This window comes from Nansenia antarctica (genome assembly GCF_963989245.1).
Source record: "Nansenia antarctica genome assembly, chromosome: 3".
Classification (NCBI taxonomy): Eukaryota; Metazoa; Chordata; class Actinopteri; order Argentiniformes; family Microstomatidae; genus Nansenia; species Nansenia antarctica.
In genome coordinates, this window is record NC_137688.1 from 74435939 (window position 1) to 74448438 (window position 12500).

At 42.8% G+C, this 12500-nt stretch overlaps 1 protein-coding gene across 1 annotated transcript in view; it reads right to left on the reverse strand.

Annotated features, from left to right (window-relative positions):
* The window catches only part of lpin1a (lipin 1a), a 50362-nt gene that overhangs the window by 37729 nt on the left and 133 nt on the right, over nt 1–12500 (reverse strand). The window lies entirely within an intron of this gene.

Genomic DNA, 12500 nt, shown 5'->3' on the forward strand with positions numbered 1-12500 from the left:
AATTGGATTGAATTTAAAGAGCCGGATTTAGAAATCTGTATTTGTACATAAATGTGTAAATTGCACTGTATTGGGAAAATATCGTGTGTGTGTGTAAGCCTGGTACTAAAGGAAGACGAACTTTAGTAGTGTCTACATGAAAAGTGTAGGCTTGTCGACAGAAAATTAACGGAAGACGTTTTGTTAATGGGTCGGCAATATTGGTTATTGTGAAGATTAGCGAGAAGCTGATGAATGTGTTATTATGTGTATGGAATGAGCATTCCTGTTTGATAAAAGTGTAATTGGACTGTAAAGTCTGTTTTGGAAGACAAGAGGTCCTTTGTCCTTGTCAGCGGAGCACAAACACGCACGCAGGCACGCACAGACACACACAGGCTCAGATTTCTCTTGGGAGAGAGACCGTGGAAAAAAGGCATTAGAGAATATTAAAGTGAAATAATACGTTTAACTGCATTGAAAGATAATCTTGATATTGCGGAGTCGTGAATGTGCTCTGTTTGAGAAGACCGTGGTTTTTCGAGGAAAAACCGTGGGGTAGAGCCCATCCCCTCCCTTTCTGTGTGTCTCATTTCAGAGAAAAAAAAAGGCTGCAAAAAAGCACACATGCACACACGGAGTTGAAAATCCTTTCTACTACAAAGGGAACCTGAATTTGATTGTTGCATAAAAGATAAAGTTAAAATCCATTTCACATAGACTATAGTGGTATAGAGATAAAGTGGGTTGATCGTTGGGGTATTTTAAAGTAGTTTGGGGATATTTGTTGAGTTTTCATTCACAAGTCTAGTGGAAAGCGGGCGCATGCGCGTTAGCCGGAGCACATTCCATACTAAGGGCGTAGCCCAGCAGAGACTAGAGAACACAGATTCTTTTTCCTCCATTTTTCTTCCTTGCCTTTCATCTCTCTCTGTAATAAAGTTGTGATTGCAGAAATCACGAAAGTTAAGCATAGTTTGTTAAAAGTAAAGATAGATTGTGGGCTTTTGATAGATTCAAAGGAAAAGAGGCCAGTCGTTCTGTGAGACATCTGTTTTCTGAGCAGAACACAGGAAGATTTATGACCATCGATAAAACAGCTCTGTGACTCTCGGTCTGCCTGTTTGCATAGAAGACAGAGATCTGTAGAGAACATTTATAGAATGATGTTTGTAAATGACTGTTGAATATTACATTACTTGTTTAAATACTAATTGATTGAATTAATTATTCAGATCATTTCATTGTCTGTTTCACAAAACAATTGATTGATTCCACAGGTTTGGTCAAATGTCTGTGACTGTCTAATGAAAACTATTCTGAATAACCATTCATTTTGTTTAATATTTTGATAACAGATAATTGACTCCACAGGTTTTAAATCAATGTATATGATGATATAATGAATAATTCTAACTAGTCATTAATTCCTTTCACTTAATAGTTGATTTATTTACAGATTGTAATTAATATTTGTAAGTTACTTTTCAGCATATTGTGATCGCTGAAGCATTGTGTTTGATAGGAGAAAAATAATAGGTTGTGACTTGAGATCACGACAGGGTGTTTTGAAGCAATCGATACCCAAGTCGGTTGCTTGGCGCCATCTAGTGGACAAAACACGACAAGACATTTTAAAACACTAATCCTCAGTGAGATCTATCTGAGGTCGATGAAATAGTCCTTTACATTAATAAATGGATGGTTGTAAATGATTGTAATATATTACATTACTTTAATTAATTTAATTAATTACAAATTGATTGAATTAATTATTCAGATCATTTCATTTTCTGTTTTCACAAAACTTTGATCAATTGTTTTGTGACAATCTAATGATAACCATTCCTTTGTTTGATATGTTGATAATAGCTAATTGACTTCACAGGTTTACATCAATGAAGTGTACGATTGTACAATGACTAAGTCTAATTAATCATTCATTCCTTTCAAATAACAAGTCGATTTCTTTACAGATTGTAATGAATAATTAATCATTCATTCCTTCCAAATAACAAATCAATTTCTTTACAGGTTGTTGTCACTATTCGTATTTTACATCTTTTTATTTCAAGTTCTTTTTCACAGCTTTTGATTAAAGAAGAGCAGAACAGTTTATATCTGAGGATTGAGCAATCAAGGGTTTTGTGAATCAGAAAGCGTGACCTGCCTTTGTAATTTGATAAATTGTGTTGAACAGCCTTTGTAGTTTAATAATTAAAGTTGACCTGAACTATAATTAGTATTGACTGAGCAATTAAGTGATACACATTCATACACAATAAGGGAAAAACATTTAGATTAAAACTAAACTAAATTTGGATTGAATTGAATTGAAATTAAATTGAATTTAAATTTGAATTGAATGATTATTTAGTTATGATTATTAATAATTAATTAATATTAATTAATAGTGATAATTGATTGTTAGTGATTAATTAGTTATGATTATTTAAATAATTTAAATAAAATTGAATTAAAATTTTAATTAAATTTAAATTAAAACACACACACATAGATTACATTTAAGTCAATAATACACAATACCACTGAAACAATCCGTTGTTCTGAATTGTAATGTTCTGTGTAGACAGTTGACGCAGTTAAAAGTTGGACTAGCATCTGTTTAGCAGATACGGCAACAGAAGGTGGGTTGTAAGAAAAGTACACCTTATAGCATATTTTCAGCATATTAAGCAGTATAAATATTTCAGACATGGGAGCCAAACCCAGTAACATTGTGAGGGCTGTTAATACAGACAAGGGAATATTAGCAAATTCATCCCCTGTGGCTATAGTGGAAAAAATGAATCCTCTTGTTAAGGAGATTAGCAAAATGTCAACGAAATGGAATATTCGTTGGGCAGACATTGAACAACCATGGCCAGAAGAGGGCACCTTTGACTTACAATTAATTGCAACATTGGAGATACTTATCAATGCACATAAGGCGCATCAAAAAGGAAAGATTAGATCAGAGAAACGCAGGTTAGAGTTAGCTATTTTAGACCTCTTCAAGGTAGAGGGGCAGAAAGTAGCATTAGCTTGGAATGAGAAAACAGCTCACATGGATCCAGAAAAAAGAGATGAATTGGCCAAAGCAATGGAAGAGAAAGTGAACATTCCATTCTCACACACAGCTCCAATCTCCAGTCCTCCTCCCTATGCCAAGATACTGGAGGACAATTCTCAGCGGATCTACCCTCAGGTCCCCGTCCTAAGTACGAACGGAGCCTTCACTATCAAAGATGGGGGTGATAATGTACTAGAGAGGGGAAGAGCGAAAGTGACCGTGGATTTCGAACCAGAGAACAAGACAGATGACAATGAAGATGGCAGTGGAGGTGAAGGCGAATGTTCCGGTGCTGACAGCAATGCACAGGGAGGTTACAGTGCTCAGATCAGAAAACTAATAGCCAGGGCCGAAAAACAGGGAAGGACAAGACGCTATAAAAAGGGAAAAGAAGAAAGTGGTTCTGAAGATGAGCAGGAGTCTCTGAAGATAGAGAAGAAGAAAGAGAGCTTAAAGCAAAAGAAGAGGATGTCGGAGGAAGAGGAGGAAGAAAGGGTGAAAAAGGATAAGGAGGAGTTAAGAAAGAGGGCAAGAAAACTCCAGAGAAGCCTAAGAGAGGAGGAAAGTTGTATACGACAGATAGAGGAACTGGAAGAACAGATAGCTCAAGTGACATCATTTCATACATCCCAGCCGAACCTCTCAAGAGAATATCGTCAAGTGTCATCACATCATACATCCCAGCCGAACCTCCCAAGGTCTACAGCGACACCAAGGTGGGACGAAAGAACGGAGCCACTAGTAAGCAATTATGGCCTTAGACCAAGAGGGAAGGCATCGGAGGAAGAGGAAATTCAGGGGATCTTCCCGGTGCTGTTTCGAGATAACAAGATAGAATATCGTCCTTGGGGTCATACAGATCTGTCTGAAGTGATCGAAAAACTCCCAGTCCTAGAAGATGGGGGTCACCCTTGGACTAACGAGATGGACGTGAGACTGACAGGGACGCAGGCCGCGATGGGAGACCTGAAAAGACTCTTAGCCTTTATTACAGGATTGGACACCATGCAGGAAATATTGACGAAGGCAGGACTTCATAAATATATCGGTACATCAGTTTATGACCCAGAGCTCTTCGCAGCAAACAGAGGCAGGCTGTGGAAGGCAATCAGAGAGACATACCCTACTCACATTCACCCAGACAATATCATTGTGATGCCACTGGGAGAAGATGAGAATCCCAGAGGTTATGTAGCCCGTGTGCACTCTCAATGGAGAAGTGTGACAGGGAAGGATGCCGAAGATAACCCGTTAGAAAAAGCCATAATCAGGGAAAAGATTCAACAAGGTCTCCCTACCCCAGTTAAGAACAAGTTAGCAGAAGTGGTGGGGCTACGACACATGAACAAGGCTGTTTATATAGACAACGTAGCACACCAAGTAGAATTATTTAGAAAGAAGATTCAGATACAGAAGGCACAAGACGAAGACTCACTCAGAAAACTAACTCAAGTACAATTGACTGAAGGCAAGAAAACCAGAGAGAGAGTGCAGACCATAGCCCTACAGGTCCCATCTCAACCACAGCAACTGCAAACTGTCCCTCCCCAGTCATACCCACAGGGGCCACAAGGGGGGTATCCATACCCACAGGGGCCACCAGGGGTGCAAGTGGTTCCGTACCAGCCATACAACCAGCCTGGCCAAGGACCACCACAAGAGGGATGGACCGCAGCCGGGAAGAAGATGTTAGGACCATGTTTCCAATGCGGCCAGGATGGACACTTAGCCCGTACCTGCTGGAAGAAGAACCAGGGGGGCGCAGGGGGGAAACAAAAAGGAAGATATAGGCCCCCTGCTACACCGGCTCCAGGAGTGGTGAACCCCTACGGAGGCCCACCAGCTGGGCTATAGGGGTGCCCAGAAGATCCGAGAGGGGGGTGCCAGCTGGTGGTGACGAACAGGCCTGAAGATGAACCTACCATATGGGTGTCGGTCAACCAACGTCCATTAGAATTGATGGTGGACAGTGGAGCAGCCTACACCTGTCTGAAGCCTGAAGATGCCACGCACCTTCCTATGTCTGGGAAATATGTGAAGACAATCGGATTCGAGGGAATTAAACAGCTGATCCCTACTACTGAGCTTGTAAGCTTAGAGTACAAAGGACAGAGAGCAGATCTGTCAATACTTGTATCAGAACACACGCCAATAGGGCTACTAGGGAGAGATGCACTATGCCAATTGAACTGTACAGTGAAATGCACACCTGACGGCTGTCGGGTGACAGTGCCACAAGAGAACAGACAGCTGTCTGTCATGATGGACAACAACGCATCTATGGTGTATTGGGTGGGAGGGCTTAGCCCAGACCTAATGGAACCAGCAAGGATGTGGGACAATTATATCCTGGCACACATGTCCGAGGCCAGAAGGCCTACTGATCCATTGCATTGTACACTCCAGTATTTTAGAGAAGTTGCAGATGCAAACCCAGATGAGTGGCTGAAGCATCAGCCAAAACAGGTACAGCTTAGTACAAGTTGTATAATCCTAGGCCCTCAGGGAGTGGCTATGAAGATAAACAGTGACACTTATCTAGATCAGGAGCATAAGATTGAGGGTAGCATCCCTCATGTGACACTTATGATATCTGAACACTATAAACAGAAGCATTTAGGGGCAATGATGGCAGACTCAGAAAAAGCCAGATTTGTAACGACAAAAGAAAACCCTGCTATCTGGAGGAGCATTGATGGACAGTTCACAAAACTGATGATCTCTGCTCAAGGAATAGGACATCCGCAGACTGTGAAGCTAATGAACCAGCTAATCCTTCCTGTACAACCTGAAAAAGACCTCAGAGAAGAAATGATACAGAATGTGCCAGCAGACCTGTGGGCAAAGAACAGTACAGACATTGGATTTGTGAAATCAGCTCGTCCATTGAGAGTTGAACTCATACCGGGTGCAAAACCCCCTTGGAAAAACCAATACCCATTGAAGCAGGAAGCAATTGATGGAATTGAGCCACAGATCAAAGGATTGTTAGAGGCAGGAGTCTTGAAGATAACTCAATATCCGTTAAGTAACACACCTCTTCTGCCAGTAACGAAACCTGATGGTTCATATCGTCTGGTACATGACCTACGGGCTGTGAATGAGGTAGTTGTCAGCTATCCAGCCGAAGTTCCTGATCCTCATGTGCTGTTGACTCAGATTCCATCTACAGCCAAAGTATTTACAGTGATTGATTTATGCGGGGCTTTCTTTTCTATACCTCTTAGTGTAGAAAGTCAAGGGTTATTTGGGTTTACCTACAAAGGTCAACATTATCAATATACCAGAATGCCACAAGGGTACAAACACAGTCCTCATGTTTTTAATCAGGTCTTGAAGGAGGACTTAGACGGGTTAGGGCAGACGATAAGTAGTACTGCCATTCAGTACATGGATGACATACTCCTTTGTGCCCCAGATGAAGAAACATGTCACAGGGATTCCGTTAAACTGTTAAAGGTTTTGGCGGAGAAGGGACACAAGGTGTCTAAAAAGAAGCTACAGTATTGCCAGGAAAAGGTAACTTACTTAGGACAATCTATTACACAGGGACATCGCAGTGTCACTAACGAACACTTGGAAGCTATTCAGAAGGCTCCAAAACCACGAACGGTTAGGGAAATGATGATGTTTTTGGGCATTACTGGGTATAGTTCAGCATGGGTGGAGGATTACACTAGACTGGTCGCTCCATTGAGGGGGATGATTAAGGAAACAGGTAGTGATAAACTCCAATGTTGCATTACTTGGACAAGGGAAGCTGATTTGGCGTTTGAGACAATTAAACACAAATTACAAGAAGCGCCAGCTTTAGCGCTTCCAGATTATTCCAAAGAATTTGGATTGTATGTTTCTTCTTCAGCCAAAGGGAAGTATGCCTGCGCTGTTCTTACGCAACCAACAGGCATTGGACCTAGTCCACAGCCCATAGCCTATTACTCTGTCGCATATTCAGAGGTAGAAATGGGTTTCGCGCCATGCTACAGAGCAATGGCCGGGGCATATCTTATGTACGAGAAGGCAACAACCTTAACAATGGGGTACCCAATTACCATTCTCTGCCACCACAGTCTAAGGAATCTTTTGAATCAAGGCAAGTATACTTTGACGATGCCTAGGATTAGGAATTATTACAGGATGTTGGAAAGAGAAGATGTAACATTACTAAGATGTAACACACTTAACCCAGCAGAGACCTTGCCAACCCCAGAAGATGGGGAACCACACGATTGTGTGAAGGAAGCTATGAGGTACTCTAAGCTTAGAGCAGATCTACTAGCTTTGCCTTTAAAGGAAGCTGACGTTGAGTATTGGACTGATGGATCTTGTTACCGGGTAGGAGAAAGTTTACGTGCTGGGTATGCCATAGTCCGATCCCAAAATTCAGGGTTCATTGTGGAACAAGCCGAGGCTGTTCCTCAGCCTTGTTCAGCTCAATTGGCTGAGTTAATTGCCCTCACAGAAGCATGCAACTTGGGAACCGGACGAAGAGTGACAGTGTACACCGACTCTGCCTACGCCCATAATGTGTGTCATCTACATGGAGCTGTATGGAAGGGACGGGGTTTTAAGAAAACTGATGGTTCGCCTATTCAGCACCACGCTCAAATCATGAAGCTGTTACAAGCCATGATGAAACCAAGGGAATTAGCCATAGTGAAGTGTGCCGCACACAGATCTGACTCATCACATGTCACACAAGGTAACAGGGCTGCAGATGATGCAGCCAAAGCCATTACAGGAGCAGACAAAGCAGGTAAAGTTCTGCTGGTCACACATGAAGCACAGTTACAGGGCATGGTCACGCTTGAGGATTTGTTGATGTTACAGAGTGGGGCAAATGCGCTAGACAAAAACCTATGGTTAACAAGGGGGGCTAGTCAGGATGACACAGGTCTATGGAGAAATCATGAGGGACTGGTTGTGGCACCCCCAGATTTATTAGGCATGCTGATACAGGAAGCCCATGGATTAGCTCATGTGGCCAGGGGGGAGGTAAGACGCAAGATCACCAAGGAATATGGTTTTTGGGCTCCATATTTATTGGAACAAATAGACCATATCCTTGGTCAATGTGTGGTCTGTTTGAAAAACAATATCAGACCTGGAATACCAGTGGGAACTGGGCATATCCCTACCCCAAACGGGCCAATGAAACACTTGGTGATTGACTATGTGGACATGATTCGTCCTGTTGCAGGATACAGGTACATGTTAGTTGTAGTGGACAGGTTCAGCAGATGGGTAGAAGCATGCCCCACTCGAAAAAAGGATGCTCAGTCTGTAGCAAAGTTCCTATGCAGGGAATTCATACCTAGGTTTGGAATTCCAGATAGGATAGCGTCAGACAATGGTAAGGAATTTGTGGATAAGACGGTAAAGCTTATACTACAAAAGTTGGGAATCAAGCAGAGATTTGGATGTATTTACTCACCTCAAAGCCAGGGGATGGTAGAGAGGATGAACGGGGTCCTTAAGAACCGTCTTTCTAAGGTCTGTCAGCATACAGGTCTTAATTGGGTGGAAGGACTCCCTCTTGCATTGATGGCCTGTCGTTCCAGTGAGATTCGAGGGCTGCACTTGACTCCCCATGAACTGGCTATGGGGAGAATAATGACAGCTCCCTGTGCACGAACCAGTGGGAAAGGGCCAAGTTTGGCTCTCTTGGAGAGTGACATGAAAGCCTATGTACAGTACATGACTAACCGGCAAAAGAGTATCTCTTCTTATGTGCTCCACAAACAGGAACGTGAAGAGGAGGTGAACGCACAGGAGAGGAAGGACGCGTTGCAACCGGGTGACAAAGTATACGTGAAGGTCTACAGACGGAAGTGGCATGAGGCTCGACGGGAAGGACCATACGAGGTCGTTCGGTGCACTGGGACTGCCATCCAAATCAAGGGGTCCCCCACCTGGTATCACGTTCATCACTGCATCAAGGCACCCAATGAGGACGATGAGGGAGAGCCTCAGCAGGATGGTGAGGAGACCCCTGGGGACGAGGAAGTCCACAGCTTGGACATCCAGGCTGACGAAGATGTTGGTGAGTATCTGCGCCGTGATGCAGATGATGCCGGGGGCCTCGTCCCAGACCCTGTCCAGCCCAGAGAAGAGTGGGCCAAGGGAGATCGTGAAGGATCCAGTGACTGCGACACCCCTCTTGGGGGTTCTACCAAGCCTGGTGTTGCCCCTGTTGTCACCCCTTCCGACCCTGACAATGCTCCAGACGGAGATGTCAGCAACCCGGGCGGCTGCCCGGACCAAGGTACCATTGAGAGACACAGACCTGTCAGTGATACACCCCAACCAGACAGATCCCGTGATACACCGAGGCCAATTAGGAGGAAACTCAAGCCATGCCGTTTCAGAGACTAATATACCCCTTAGTGTTCCTACCCCATTGACTTCCTTGGACAATGCTACACTTCACTCACACACTGTTATGCCTGGACGTCAGAAAAGATTTATCACATTAGGTAGAGCTTTTATTTGCCCACATTCACGTTGTACTGTTGATGATTGTTTGATCTATGCCTCGACTGAAGCGGCTGAGTGGTACTTACTGGATGCCAAATATATTACACTTACACAACAGTTAATGTCAACACTTGTGACATTAACTAATGTTGACAATGAGGTGAACTCGTATTGGTGTGCTAGACGTAATATCGGTGAACAGGTGTTTGACAAATCCAACAATTTCAAGGACAAAGTTTGTAGTAACATTCCTGACTTTCCACACGACTTTTTGGTGGACTGTAGGGAATTTGTGCATGAATATATTTTTCCAGTTGAGTTACCAGGAAAGGTTAAAAATGTTGCTGTAAAGGCTTCTACGAAGGCGATTGTAGTCGCTACTGACGATTATTTGTTGTATGATTCTAATCACCTGGGGACACGGTCCCACCCTAATTCTGCCACTAGTATCATGAAAGATTTTGCTTCAAAAATGAATTATTCTGATTGCTGGATTTGTCAACAGGTCCCTGTAAGTACATCTGCTCCTATGTTTTTCCCCATACCGTTAACTAAGGCAGAATGGTTTCATTATAATTGGCAGGGTTTAGCCCAATTTGTTTTACAGGGCAAGAACCAGAGCTCTTCTTGTCAGCCCAGCACGATTCTGGTTCCTTTAAATTCTTCCTATGCAGGTGTGGATATTGGTGTGTTGGAACGTCTGACAGCAGCAGTTAACGAACACCATAGGCCTAGCGGTGTGGGGAAGGTTATTATTGATAGGCTTACACATTTGTCACAACCAACAGGTCCGAAGAAGATATATATTATCCAAGCTATGTTCGTTCAATTGAATGGTACTGCATTGAGTCCTCATCTATTATGTTCTGGGAGTGTGACTTCTACACGGTGGAGAGGTTCAGTTGTTATTTCTGGATTGAAATGTAAAGTTGTTGATTGTGCTATGGTGCCTCAAATGAAATTACATGATACCAATACTACCAGACGGCAGAAAGGCACCACGCAGCTTAAGGTCATGCCTCTCGTAAATATTACAACCTGTATTGACATACAATCTCGGCTCAAGGGCAGCGCGCTTCGTCAGCTAGGGGCCGCGTCTTGTATAGGTGGTGTCATTTTCCCGTATCCTGGTACGGAGCTTCAACTCCCGGAGGGTGTGTTTCTTGTGTGTGATAATAATGCATTCTCTAAGCTTCCTGCTTTGAGTGAGGGACTTTGTTATTTAGCTCATCTGATACCTTTGATTAGGAAAGTTACTCGGGAAGAGATGTCTGTACTTCACAAACAAGCAACCCATCGTAGTCGTAGGGCGTTATCTACCGCTCAGAAGTTTTTTGGCCTAATATTCCCAAGTTATGGTGTCTACAACTCTCAGACTGAATTAAGTGCCCTATCATCCGTTCTTGAAAAACACATTAATGCTTCGGATGCTGTAGTATCTGCCCTGGCTACTGAATTGACTGAAACTAAGAATGTAGCTCTCCAAAATAGAATGGCTTTGGACATTATTTTGGCCAGTCAGGGTGGTACTTGTGCTTTGATAGGCGGTGAATGTTGCAGTTATATTTCGGATTCTGGTAACGCTCTGTATGATTTCCATGAATCTAACAAGAAGGGTATAGAGGATTTACGTAAAGAACACGGTTGGAATACATTGGATTTCTTTGATTCTGCTTTTTCAGGTATTGGTAATATGATCAGGTCCGTCGCTATTATTCTTGTTGTCATTATCATCTGTATTATGTTACTTGGTATTTTAATCAAATGTTTTGGAAAGTGTATTTCTGATGTTCCGGTTAATGCTTTAATGATGGCCGACATAGCTGATGAGCAAAAGCTGGATTCTGCTTTGCTTTCTGATTTTGTTTCCTCTTTTGATGATTTGTTTATTAAGTGATGTTTTGTGATTGTTTGCTTCGGTTCCTGTTTGTTTCTTTCTATATCATGTGATTGATGTCGGTTGTGAAGTGATGTAATGGTTACGCGACAATGGAAGCTCCTGACTATGAAAGTGTTATCAATCTGAGACAGCGGTAAAGGCTGTTCTCCAACTGGGGCCATGTGCTAGCAACCTCTGACCCTGCCGCTTCGGACGAGGGAAACATCGGTCGTTGGAAATTTCTGTATCTCAGTTTTTGTATTATGCATGATGAACTGAGTGATGTGTTGATGTGTTGATGTGTTGATGTGTTGATGTGTTGATGTAGTTGATGGGTTGATGTAGTTTTTCTGTCTGTCGTTTAGTTTCGGAACACACTCTGCGTGTTCCGAGGGGGGCTGTGTAGTGTATTTTCATATGACGTGGCCATGGCAACCCGACGGCCACGTAGTGAAAGCAACATAGTAGGAGACTCTGTTTGACTCTGTTTTACTCATCCAGGGCTTGCTTGAGGGCAGAAACATATTTGTCATTTATCTGATTCGTTCCCCTATTCACTAGATAACCGTCCGTTTGTGTTGTTTCTGTTAAGAGAGATAGGGAGAGACACACGGTGGCCTTTTGACAATGCATGTGCAGAGGATGGAATGTCATCATGGGAGGATAATTGCATTGGGGTCGAGTCAGCAAGACGGCCATAACATAGGTTACATTGGAATAAGACAATGACATCCTATTTGCAGGACGGAGAATGGCCTCACCTACTCACTGGTATGCTTTGTATTCAACCAAATTAAAGTAACGTGGACTCTGTTTAGTTGGCTCAGCGAAATAATAGTGACAGGGTATAAAGTCCGCTACGTAGATGGACTCTTTCTCTTTATTTTTTCACATCCATCCTGTGACCGATTCGGACCATCAGCTCCATTGAAGGGGCCATGCTGTGTAACCTGCTTTTTTGAATAAACAAGTCTTGCTCAAATTTGCTCAAGAATTCTTCTTCATTTTTAGTAAGTAACAGATACCAAAATATATACGAAACACTCCATACATACGCACAGACACAGCCAGGACACATGCATGCAGAATTAT